The 13,485-nt window shown below is 38.9% G+C and overlaps 1 protein-coding gene across 4 annotated transcripts in view; it reads right to left on the bottom strand.

Annotated features, from left to right (window-relative positions):
* The window catches only part of LOC136264126 (uncharacterized), a 47,345-nt gene extending 34,200 nt beyond the window's left edge, over window positions 1–13,145 (bottom strand). Inside the window, exons 1-3 of one of the 4 annotated variants that reach the window (XR_010704967.1) lie at window positions 13,085–13,145; window positions 2,880–2,950; window positions 585–610 (exon numbers count right to left, since the gene is read on the bottom strand). The gene's annotated coding sequence lies outside the window, so the exon portion shown is untranslated. Of the gene's footprint in view, window positions 1–584; window positions 611–2,879; window positions 2,951–13,084 lie in introns of those variants that run through there. The other 3 variants (XR_010704966.1, XR_010704965.1, XM_066058823.1) reach the window with 3 other exon arrangements.
* Window positions 13,146–13,485: the final 340 nt, after the last annotated feature.

Below are 13,485 nucleotides of genomic sequence, written 5' to 3'. Positions count from 1 at the left end.
AACAACCGATATTAGCTAATTTTACAAGTATCGGTATCGGCTACGAAGCGGAATAACTTGCCGGTTAACCGAAACCCACAATCAATCGTTAAGTTGACGACAATGAACAGGTGAAAGTAAAGAAGGTGGTGAATGTAGCAGTAAGTGGTTTGTTGTAACTGTTTTGTAACTATTTGAGTTTGTTTGTTTGCACAAATGTGGTTGCAAGGCTATAGTAGGCTGTGTATATTTATCGGCCGCCCACGCAATTAGTTGATCACTCTTCACAAAGAGTCTGTAGTCCCACTAAAACACTGTTTGATTAGCTGTTTTATAACTACTTGGCTTCCTTTTCCATGAAAGGAGATAGTAGCAAAACTGTGTAAAACATTGTAAAAGTCAGCCGCCCACGTAATTAATTACATTGATTACATTATCATTACAAATGCAGTTTATACGCATAAACTTTAGGTGATTTTCTGCTCCTCCTCCTCTGTTCTGAAGAAATGAAGAATATCGGTAAATATCGGCATATCGGTTACAGGAATAGGCAAATAATCGGTATCGGCAAATGTGAAAAAATGCATATCGGTGCAACTCTAATCAGTGCTTGTGAAATTGTTCAAATCACCTAAATGATATACACTTGTAATAATGGCATATATGTAGTCAGCATGCAAACGCAATCTTGTGCAAACAATACCCAAATAGAAGTCATATAAATGGCATACTTATGGATGCATGTTGGGTTGAGCTGGATCCTGAAAAACAGCTAAAAATTAAAAGTGGATTTTTTCTCAAGAGAGTTAACATTTCAGCCAACCAGATGATTAGTGGTGACAGCAAAGGTGTCAACAACAGACACGTATGGTTTGGCTCCATTGCAAGTTCAGGAAAGGGCTGTAACGAATACTGTATTTTTATGGCTTCCACATAGGAAATGTATGGTGAAAATTTTGATTGGTCGAAAATATCATGTTGAAAATTTGAACAAAAAGATTTTGAAATATTTTTAGCGGGTCAAGCAGTACTACAAATCAGCAAAATTTCAAGATCATGTGTAATTGCATCCATGAGTTATTAAATGTTTTTGACGATCCAGAAGATCACAGATCCTAGTTGTTGTGGTTCCTTTGGTACATGCCTAGACTGCATGTTGCTGGGATCAAGTCACCACTGGGTCTGGAATTTTTTTCTGTATTTTTCAACGTTTTAGTTATATGTTTATGACTCCCTGAATTCACAGGCTTTAGCCTTCTCACAGGTCCCTAGTGGGATAGCCAGCTCAACACGTACATAGACAGATTTACCATATACTGCATTCATGATTACATTTCAGAAGGGGAGTGCGTAAACAGTGGAATGGACTACTGGAATGGTGGAATACTGGAATGGAATTTTTAAAAGTTCAATATCACTAATTTTTGCATCTAAATAAGTACAACTGCTCCCCCTAAAGCAAGAAAATAAATAGGATTCCCCTTGAGTCAGCCTTTTAGCATACTTCTCCTCAGTATAACACTTGTTTGACTTATAGCGTAAGTCGCCTATTATCGAACAGTACGTATTATCGAACTTAACACACTAGGCGAGCTACTCAACATATAAAAACCAATAAACGCTAACTAAAGACTTATAGAGCTGTATGGACCACCAGTACAACATTTACAACAGTTTTCTTCAGTGGTTTCTATTGGTAAAGGGCTCCAGAGGCTCTAGTGGATGTGCGGTGGCACGAAGCGAGCAAAATTACAATTATTTTAACAAACATCTAACCACAACAACGCACATACTTTCAGTTTGGACCATTCAATAGAGGAGTCTTTGTTCTCCCTGAGTACCAAGTTGTAAGTAAACCGAACCAGCAGGCCTCAAGTTATGAGTAAAACGATAGCACCTATAACAACTATGGTTTCAGTGTAACTTGAATAACTCGTGAAAGGCATACTCAATTTCCGTAAAATTTCTGTCACAGATTGTTATCCGGTAGTTGGATATCCCATAGAAACCTCAAAGTGACAGGGTAATTCCCTAGCATGTTATTCATTGGAATGTGCGAACTGTTCAAAAATTGGTCATTGAGTGAAATACGGCTGTTCGGTAAAAAGTACCGGTGTTTGAGGAGTGATAAATGATAGGCTCTACTGTTTCGCGCATAACTCGCAATGTGTTGGTGTGATTTACTTGCAACTTGGTATCCAGAGAGACCAAAGGCTGCTCTGTTGAATAGTCCAAACCGGAAGTCTGTGTGTTGTTGTGGTGAGGAAGTATAAGCAATTATTGAAATGTGTTCGATTTAAGGCGACTTAGCTATGACTCAATACTATATCACTTGTCTGAAAAATTTAAAAATTATAACCGTGTTTAGTTCAGTGTGCAATGTGGCACTACCACAACAAACTTTCGACTTAAATTTTGCTTCGGACATAGTTCTAATTGTAAATGATTACAAGATACTTCATTATAATCGCATGTACTTTTACAATGCGTACATATTTGCTTACTAAAGGGGGAGGAGTTGCACTTATCTGGATGTAAAAACAAATATTGAGCTTAAAAATATCATTCCACTATTCCAGTAGTCCATACCACTCCCTTTAGAGCATCTAACCACTCTTTGTGGGGTAGTTATAAAAGCCGGAACAAAATGGAACCAGAATACGCGCCAACTTGAAAAATCGTTTTCGCAGATTGTGCACCGTTTCCAACTGTCACACAGTATGTATTAGAGTTAGTTTTCTTGTACTTGTAGGCATGCTAGAAATCGCTCACTCCAAGTTTCTATTTAATGCCCACAGCAAAAATGCAAATTTAGAATCACCTATGCTGAAAAATGATCATTTACCCTACTAAACTTTTATTTTGTAACCATTGTAAACATACAATTCACTAACACATACTCAGTGAGGTTTAACTCTCGTAAAAATCATTGCAAATGCTGGCAGACTTCAGTAACCCCACGGTAGGTGGTCTAGAGAAGACAAACACAGTCGACGGATTAAATGAATACAAATATTGTCTGCCACGCACAAAAACAAACTACAACATCACGTGACTATACTTATGATGCATGTGTACAATAACAATTAGTGTGTGCTTGAACGGGTTTGTGTCATACTTCAGAAAACCAGCTTCACTGTTACTATAAAGGTTCGCACACAAATGTAATATGAAAATACTATAGTACTTTACCTTTTAGAAGTAATTCTACATCAGGATTAAACAGAACGTGATGGATTAAGACGTGCCATGTGGCAGGCATTAAATAGAAACTTTGAGTGAGCAATTTTTAGCATGCTTATATTATAAGTAGAAGCAAACTGACTCTAGCACAATTATAGTTACTGTGTGACAGTTGGAAATGTTGCACAATCTGTTAAAAACAATTTTTCTACTTGGTGTGTCCCGATTGGTTCCATTCCATTTCGGCTTTTATAACTACCCCTCTTTGTGTGTGTTTTTGTATATCCATTTCACATTAACATGTATTTGGCACAAACACATATGACAGAGCCCATTGGCACAAATACATATGACAGTGCCCATTGCCACAAATACATATGACAGAGCCATTTTGCAGAAAGTACATGTGACAAAATATTTAAAATGATGTAACATGACTGTTCCCCTATCAAAGGGCCACTATGCATTGGTGGTTTTGTTTGGCTGCGACAGTCTACACATGCTGAGATGTTCAACAGGAGATTCATGGACGAAGAGACAAAGAAGGTCATCACCAATATGTGCAGTAGTGTCAATGCCACATAGGCTGAGATAGAGACGTTTAAGAATGGGGCCACATACAGTGGTGATAACCTGACTGGTTTGCAAAACAGTAACATACGTAGAACCCGGTAACAATGCTACTCCTAACAAGAGTTCTGAAGTAAGCAACAGTGATAAAGAAGAGGAAGAGCCGTTTGTGGACCTTCATGCAACTGGCGGAAACATCAGATTAACAAAGCTTGTTGAAATGTCTGAGGAAGTATACAAACATCCTTACAGTTGTTAGGATATGTTAGTGCCCAGAACACTATAGACCAGAGGAAGGCCATTCTGACTCAGATGAATTCCCACCTGAAAAGCCTTGTGAGGGATGCATTCCCAACGGAAAAGCCTTGTGAGGGATGCTGATTTCAAGGAGGCTGCTCCCCTATTGTTTGGATACAACTTTGCTATACTAGCAAAGGACAGGCAGAAGGCCGCAGCAGCACTGATGAGACCCTGAATATCGACAAGCAATAACACCAAATTAATGTCCCCACACTTGGCCACAACTCTTGGCAGCAGAATATCTTTTCATCAATAATTTTTTTCGTCAAAAGGCAACTTCCCCTTCCAAGTCATCTTTTTCAAAACTTGTCTTCCTTCCATAACAATTTATATGATCTTTCATTCTATGGTGTGTTTTGCTTGTGTAGTTATGTTGTATATTGCTTTGTTTTTGTACTTGTGTATGTGAATAGATTTTAGGCGATGATGGATAGGAAATGACAAATGTGATCCAATACATTCTAATGAAGTACCACTACGAGTCAATGTTGAAACGGAATTGTAGAGCACGCAGTGTAACTGAACTCATTTTCATTTCTTCTACTAAGTTAATTTAATATCCTATAACAGGAATGATTCACGGAAGAAAACATTTGCAAATGATCTACTATTTCCTTATTTATGAGAAAATGTTTGCGATTTATTGCATAAAGTAATTTAAAAATTGGGCACATGTCTACGAACGCTTGACTATGTGGCTTGACTTTGATATGTTGCGTATTACGCATACTAGTAACCATGCATGATCGCTGCTTCGTTGGAGAAGTAGGCATCATGATAATGAGCATGGACAATAGGCACGCCTAGCCTTGGGAGTGGCACTAAAACTGAGGCCAAAACATGCCATTCCCACACAGTGAATCGCAGGGCTGCAATTATATTTGCCCCATTTCTCTTGCAAGAGTAGCACTGATTCTTTCACTGAAGTTACGTAGCATCTCTGTTCGAATTCAAATCACATGGTCTTGCACCTCACTGACAATACCGTCACTCATAGCAGTTTAGCAAGTAGCAAGGCATGTAGCTACCCACTTATACGAATGCAGCATCAACTGATCCATGAAAAAGTTTTTTAATTGTAGGAAACTTTATTGCAAGAAAACATTTACAAATGCATCTACAATCGCGAAATTCACCAAAGTTTACTTCCACGAATCATTCCCGTTATACGATAGTTTTCCACGTTTTGTTAATGAATATCTGGCACTGATTGTTAGAGCTCTTTTTCTTCAGTAAATTTAAGGCAGGCTCTTCTTAAATCCTAAACCAGCAATTAGCTATTGTCTGTTACTCTTGCTGTAATACACTGTGATTTTATATGATGCTTTATACTAGATTAATAGGAGAGGACATCATTATTTGAGACTTTGTAACAGGAAAGGAAGTCAAGACCCTGCAATGTTACAAGTACGAACCACTGACCAGTATGGTTTCAAGTAATACAGTTTCTAGTACTATGGATCTGAGAACTGAATTACAACAACTCGAGTCATTGAATAGTACGTTGATTTTTTTGATTGCAATCCTGGATTTTGATTGAATACATAATTTTGTAGTTGCATACAGTGACGATAGCCAAGTTTTGAAATTGTCTAAACTAAAATGCAATGACACCACTGCTAAAGTCAATTTCTGTGTTGCTGTCAGAACAGACCTTTCGTGGGTAGTAACATACTGCAACAATAGAGTAGACCCAGAGAAGTGTGCTGTTCTGAAAGTGATACCTCTCAGGTACAAATAAATATTTTTAAATTGTGTGTACATAGCACAAATATTCAAACACCCGTAGTCTCAAACCTGCAAGCATTGCTTAATCTTCTGGATACTAATCAGCCCTGCTGTGGCAACTCTGATGACCGGTTTTTTGGTTTATCTAGCCTACGTAAAGGCACTATGTTGGATACATCAAGTTTGTGTACATTTTGTATCAGTCTCTAACTGTAAATCTGTTCTGCTGCTATATGGGTATATGTATCATATCATTTTGTCACTGTGCAGAGAAATTTGTGGTTGCCCAAGTTGATAGTAAGAGACTTCGAAGTCCATCAGTATTTCATGCTGATTATGAGATTGCTCTTAATTCTACTGTCAAGTCAAGCAGGTGCTCAGCTTGCACTAAACATCACAAGTCTCTTAGCAGAATGACTGAATGTACCCCAGTAGTCATACTACATACTGTGTTAAGAAGTCCCAAGATAAAAGTGTGCTTTTCTCAGCTACATCATGAGAATGTCTGCCTGAAATCTCAGGTCACACGACTGAGAACAAAGATCAATGATGCTGTTAACAATGATGGGGTAACTGTGGACCCTGATTTAATGATGATCTAAAGGATATGGTGGAGAAAAGGAGAAACAAGGTGTACAAGAAGTATCCTTAAGGGTCATTTGAAAAAGTTTTCTGGGAAGAGCAGGAAAAGATACTCTTTCAAGGTCAATGGCACCCAATTTTCATTAAGTGGTGTCTTTATCTGCAACACCTTTCAACATGGGCATACAAGATGCTAAGGGAATCTGGGTGCATTCGTTTGCCTTCACAAAGAACCTTGCAGGAGTACACACATTAAATTCTAGCTAGAGTTGCTTTTTCAGCAGAAGTTGATCAACAGTTGATTGACATGGTTGATTTCTCCAAAGAAAATTACTCATATGTTGCACTGATTTTGGACGAGATTTATATCAAAGATGTGATTTATGATAAGCATGAAGGAACCTTCATAGGGTTTTCTAACCATCTGATGATATTTGAGAAAGATTTAAATGGTGAATCACAGTCAATGCCAAACATTGCTGACACGATGCTAGTGAGTATGGTGTGAGGGCTTTTAATTTTTCCTCTTGACAAGTGACCAACTAGTTGATCCAGTTTGGGAAGCCATTGCTCAAATGGAAAGACAATTAAGGGCTCTCTCTAACATGTGACAGAGCAATAGGAGCTGTGGAGTATTCATGGCAAAGACAGAAATCTCAGTAAGGGGGGGGATGGGTTCTGTCAAATGTCTATGCACCAGAGCCATGCATCTCGGTTATCTATATTTGTGACCGGATCTGCGAAAACCCGACACAGCCTAAATTTCCAGTATAAAGCATTGGTGAAATATTTGTGTATTATAGAAAAAATTTTGTAAATTTTTTGAATGCCTCTTTCTTAGTGAAGGAAGGGACTAACAATAAAAGCTGGATATCACCTTATTCACCTACTTAAGAGTTAGAAAATCTTTATTTTGTTGCAGTAGACCCAATGATTCGCAAGTTATGAGCGTTTGTTTACGTGACGTCGAAGCGATCGTACACGATCGATTTTTCTTCATGAATTTCACCTTTGTATCCATTGAAGACAGGTGATAAAAGGACAAACTTACCCAGTAAATGATTCCCCTATCCATGGCAAAAACGATGGTGGAAATTTCAGCCCAGTACGTCCATCCTTTCATAAGTTACAACCGTGTTAGTAAGCGCCTGTAATGTATTTTCAATACTTGCTGTACAAATCGATTTTTCTGTTCCAATCTCCACATCTAATTAAGGAATTGTTGGGCCAGCAAATCAAGAAAATTGGAGGTTAGCTTTAAAATTATATATTTGTGCAAGGCACTTGATCATGGTAGTACTTAAGCCATAGATTACATGACCATTTAAATATGTACTTGTTGTACTGATGCATACATTAGTTTAGTGCAATGGAAAAGTATTTCATGGGACCACCTGAAGAAACTTTATTTGGAAGACACAGAAGTTGGATTTGGTATGAGAAGAGTATGGAAATTGAAACATGAACATATCCACTTAACATCATTTTCAAAGATGTGAGTAAATCTTGCTGCACAGGTAATTGTAAAAGATGCAGTTACAGTAACCTGTATACAATCTGTTGTATAGGTGCTTAGTGAGCAAGTAGGAATTTCCTTAGCTGCTGGTCCAAAGTGAAAAAGCCAAGTTTGTGAAAATGTTTGACAAGTACATTGCTATATTATTGTGCTTGTTTAATTTTTGTGCTTTGTAATAGGTTCTTTGATTGCTTGAACGTGACACGGAATTAAAAAGGATTTTCAAAAGCCAGGCATATTTTAAGTCTGGTGATCAGCGTCTCTCAGAATGGTGTATATGCTAGACTCCATATATGCATGACCGTATTACAGTGGTTGGAGCATGAATTCATGCCATACTTAGATGAATGGAAAGCATCCTCAGAGCAGAAGGGTGGATAGTCAAAGGATGCTGCATGGCAGCTACTGAGCCAGGAGACATTGCAAGTAGTTTCTATAACCGGTGGGTACTATGATTGTTTGATATTTATTATCTATTGATTATATGTGGTCATTTTTGGAACTTGTCCCCTACATCCTCAAGATTCCTGGCATTAGTTATATCTTAAGTAAGCGCCTTTCTCAAGACCCCTCCAGACTAATTTTTCAGGTGCCAATGCCAGAGGGGACAAGCTAATGAGAACCCAATTTGTGATGGATTTTTGAAGAACACTAATGTAACTCATGTAATAAACTCTGTTGCAGGGCATATACAAAAAAGGAAATTGTTGTGGCAGGAAGCACAAAACTGATGTCAAAGCAGAGAACATTTCACTTCCAAAGAGAAGAAGGAAACAAACAAATTCAACATGTGTTTTAACTCAGTTTATTACATTTATTGTAAAGTACGTTTAATGAAAATCAACAGCAGCAGTGTAATTTCAAAACACCTAACTAATTCTTTTACCAAGGCCTTTTGACTTCTGACTCCCTTTCTTATGTTCTTGCTTGTATTTTTCTAGCCATGCACTAGCATAAGAGAAGCTCCTGATTGTTACGAACAGTTCCACAATTCTTTTGAGCAGTTCACTGTGTATTCATGATTTTCTTCATCAAATTCAGCTCCAACAATCAGCAAATAAAACTGAACATCTTCACTGCAGACAAGATCCTCAACAATTCGCTCTTTTCTTTTTCCTTTGGTCAACAAAGAAGGAAGCAGCATACATATTTCCTCTTCCAATGATAAGAAAAAGGAGTACATGTTCTCCTGAACATGCCACAAACCATCACGATCAACCAGATCAGTCCATTCTTCACAAACGCTTCTTGAGGTGTCATACTTATCTTTGACCATGTTCATCAAGCACAGTACAATTTCCTCCTTTAGTGGATAAGCAGATGCTTCAATCTTTTTTCAAAGATGACGGCACACATATCCTGCCACATACCTCAGAGCATTGGCTTCATTGTTTGTCAATGAGCTAGGCTGCTTGGAAGTGTCAACAGCCACAGAATAACTGTATCTTAACAATGCCTTGAAACAATAGGTTAGTCAAGTGTTGGTACAGGACTGGAGTTCCACAAGGAGAGTTAGCCTTGCATAAAAACACACAGTTCAGTGGTTGGTGAATGTTTCTGTGGTATGAATACAGTAATACGATCCCCACAATTTACTGCTGCATAGCCCTAGTTACTAGGGCTCCTCTTAAATCTATATATACCTCTTCAGTAAGTCTCCCACAGCAGTTCACGCGAGAAGAAGTGCAGTACACATGCTTCAGTGGCGACAATGGAGTTGTGTTACAAAAGTTTACTTGTCTTAAATGTTGGGTCATCAAGACCTGTTGCAGAGCTTTTCGAAGCAGGCTATATGGGAGCATCTAAAAGGTAAACACATAGTATGAAATAATTCCAGCCATTTAGGAGGACAAAACCTGCTTATCACTCAGAACATACCAAATTCATCAACATTAGCGTTGACAGCAGAAGTAACATCACCAGAACTACAGCTACAACAATTGGCCATATTTCAACATTGAATGCATGCAAAAAGTAAGCGTGTTCACTTCCGTTTCCAAACCTTCAGCGCTACATGCCTCTGAAATCTATGACGTGTGTAACTATTCAGTTGTATACTCTCGAATGGAGAACGGCCTTGCTCAAATTCCAGAGTTTAAACAAACAAATCAAAACACCTCAACGGGATTATCTGTGCTGGTGTGATTTACTTACAACTTGGTACCCAAAGAGACCATAGACTGATTAGTCGAATAGTCCAAACCGGAAGTTCATGTGTTGGACTTACATCCTTTTCATATGGTCACTTTAAACCAGGTTGAACCCACATTCAACCCGGGGTTAACATTCATTTGATCACCATACGCCCCATTCACACTACCTTCAAACCCGGGTAGAGCATGGCACGGCTCGAAACAAAAGGCAGTGTGAATCAAATGAGCCATGCTGAACCAGGTCCAGCACGGCACAACAAGGAGAGGTGGGCTGGCATGGGTTGGCTTGGGATAGGATACAGTCTGAACACATTCCAAGCCAGCCAACTCAGATTAACAATCTAACTTACTTCCGTTGGCCACATAGTGAGTATATTCTATGCTCTTTTAACCCCCTCACCGCCAAATTTGTAGAGGCCTCCAATCCATTGCTTCTAATTTGCTATAACTTACACACCATACCATATAAACCTATATATCAACTTACTCGTTATAGAACAAGGAATTCAATTATCAAGTTGCTGTTTACACAAGAGCAACCACAAAACCATTATATAACTTCAAAGTGCCAAAATCGGCCTAAGTGAAATCAAACGTGAAATTTCACTACTTTACAGGCTAGGACTATTTATAATAACACAATAAATATTGCTAACCTGTTTACAGCTAAAGCAATTATCTCTCAGTCTGGTTTCCAGCATTTGAGCAAGTACACGTGTGCATACAGACACAAAGTAATTGTTTCAAGGTGTAAAAAAGTAGCAACATGCCACTCCAACCTATATCATCCTTCTCCTTACTGTTTCTCTTCATTAGTAGTGTCTTTATCACTTCAAAGAATCGTCTACAATGCTTGTTATCAATATTTTAAAAGTACGCGATTGCATCATCTAACCGCGTGATAGTGCGTGAGAGACTGGTTATCCCTGTTCCCGTTCACTTTAGGGCATGGCCGCTACATGATAAGCGCAGGAGCTACGAAAATGCTCAACTGAAGTTAAGGAATGCTTATAATGAGATGCTATGGGCATTTATATATTGAAACCACCGGTTGTGGTGGTGAGAGGGTTAACTGTTCTTCAAAATGGCTACGACGTACTGTAGTTCTGGTAGACTTTGTGACAGTTACGCTCAAGATGCATTAATATTCCTGGCGAAAGGAGCACCCACTAGCTTAAACATGATGTCTATAACATTGTACAACTTATTTCAGCTGCTTCTATGCTTCCTCACTGCAATTGTAGTCCCTTTTTATTAAGCGCCTAAATAATCTAAAGCTTGTGCACTTGTTTTAGCTAATCATTATTCTGAACTTGCACTATCAAACTCGTGACAGATGCAGTAGTGTGAATAAGTGCCAAGCCGATTTCAATAATTCGACACTCTGGCTAACCTGGGATAGTGTTAACCAGGTTGAACCTCAAAGTCATAACCAAGTTCCCCTACAAAGCAGTAGGGTCTAACTCAGTATATGGTTTCAAAAGCGAGTTATGGTTTTTGGTGAATACATAAAGTGCTTAGAAGATAATTATCACTCAATGAATACCATCATGTGATGATTGCTTGTGAACAGAAGCTGGGTTGAACCTGGGTTGAATGTGGGAACCCACTTTTGGGTGTCCATGTGAAAACAGCATAATAAGCGCTTATCAAAATATGTTCTGATGAGTTGTAACATCCTTGTGGCTGAAGTTCTCCTTGCACACCTTGGCGAAGTCCGAAAAACAAGTTGATGTTGTGCTACTTCTAAAAACCAGGCGCCAAGCAGCTAGCTAACTCATCTGGAATAACTATAGACAGTATATACTACTATGAATTAACCAACTATGTATTACTACTTTACAATAGGGTAGTTTGATAATATAATTAGCTATTTCTCGTATTTCGTAATTCATGAAATATTCGTAATTCGTTCAATTACGTTGCTATGCACTGCTAAGGAAGCGTTTGTTAAATAAACCGCTTTAACCAACATATTACGCACAAAACTATCTTCTAAACTGTTTTATAGTGTGACTAACGTGTTTTTTCCCACAAATTCTCACGACAAAGCCTCAAAGCTGCTCTTCATTTTCGTTCGCGTACGTAAGGGATACGCCCCCTTTCAACTCGAAGCGATAGGCTATTCCTGGCAGTGTACGAGGCCTGCACCGTTGTTTTTCAGTTGCTAAATGCCTGAAAACCTCAAGGGGAAGGTAGTCTGAGGAAAGTCACCACACCCGTATTTCAGTCCGCCGAAAAGAAACCACCTCAGAGCAAAGTTCACCTGTGCAGAAGTTTAATACAGACTTCATTTCACTTTTACTTCTTACGTAAAAGCTGCTTTTACCGTTATTAAACGATTTTGCTCACGTGGGTGCGTACGGACAAACATAGGTAGATAGGTACATAGGTAGACAGATAGATAGGTACACACACACTTTTACGGAAACAATTACAGTAAACCAGGCGCACGCCCACAGCCGGCTGTGGGCGTGCGCCTGGTTTAACAAATCCGCCTATGAAGTAATATAAGCACTTATCAAAATGTGTTCTGATGAGTTGTAACATCCTTGTGGCTGAAGTTCTCCTTCACACCTTAGCAAAGAGTCCGAAAAACAAATCCAGATAGAGCCTACTTCATAGATCTACTTTATAGATCGTATATTCTTCACACGGGTATGAAGAGCATACGATCTATGCCTACTTTTCAAGGGGGTGACACACAGGCACTCACTGTAGGTAGATCTGCAACCGCGGTCAAAGTCTACATTTTGTTATGACCTGTGACTAAAGCCTTTTTCAATATGTGATCTTTGACCGGTAACTTAGCAAGGATATTTCAGTACTTTTCGATTGTGGGTTGGAAATTTTACCCTTGACCGTTGACTTGGCAAGATTTTTGTGGCCCTGACCTTTGACTTGCACTTTGACCGCGGTCGCAGATCTACCTACAGTAAGTGCCTCTGTGTCACCCCCTTCCCACTCGCCCGGCATGCAAAAAAAGTAGTGGCTACGCACGACTATTGTAGGCAATGTCCCCGCCACCTTATTACAATTATATATATACTCACAAGACCGAGACAATGCTTACCAGTCAATCACGAAGAGCAGTAATCGTCGTCACAACACAAAGTGGGCACTAATTAGAGAAAAATTTTGGTGTGCACTAAGTAGAGTGTGTACACGTGTAGGGTACGCGTGTAGCTATTGAGCTTGGTAAGTTCTTAGTCTCAGAGTTAGAGTATTGTTCCCCAATATGGGATCCATATCACCAAACCAACATAAATCAAGTAGAGATGGTCCAACATAGAGCTGCTCGTTTTGTCACAGGTCAACCATGGAGACGAAATAATAGAGACAGCATCACTAACATCCTTGAAAACTTGAAATGGCCTACACTACAAGAACGTCGCAAATCAGCTAGACTAGTTTTACTATATAAAGTACTACATGATTTATTAATTATACCGAACTGTTATCTCCCATTTAAAT

Source organism: Dysidea avara, chromosome 8 (genome assembly GCF_963678975.1).
Source record: "Dysidea avara chromosome 8, odDysAvar1.4, whole genome shotgun sequence".
Classification (NCBI taxonomy): Eukaryota; Metazoa; Porifera; class Demospongiae; order Dictyoceratida; family Dysideidae; genus Dysidea; species Dysidea avara.
This window is presented reverse-complemented; position numbering and strand designations above follow the sequence as displayed.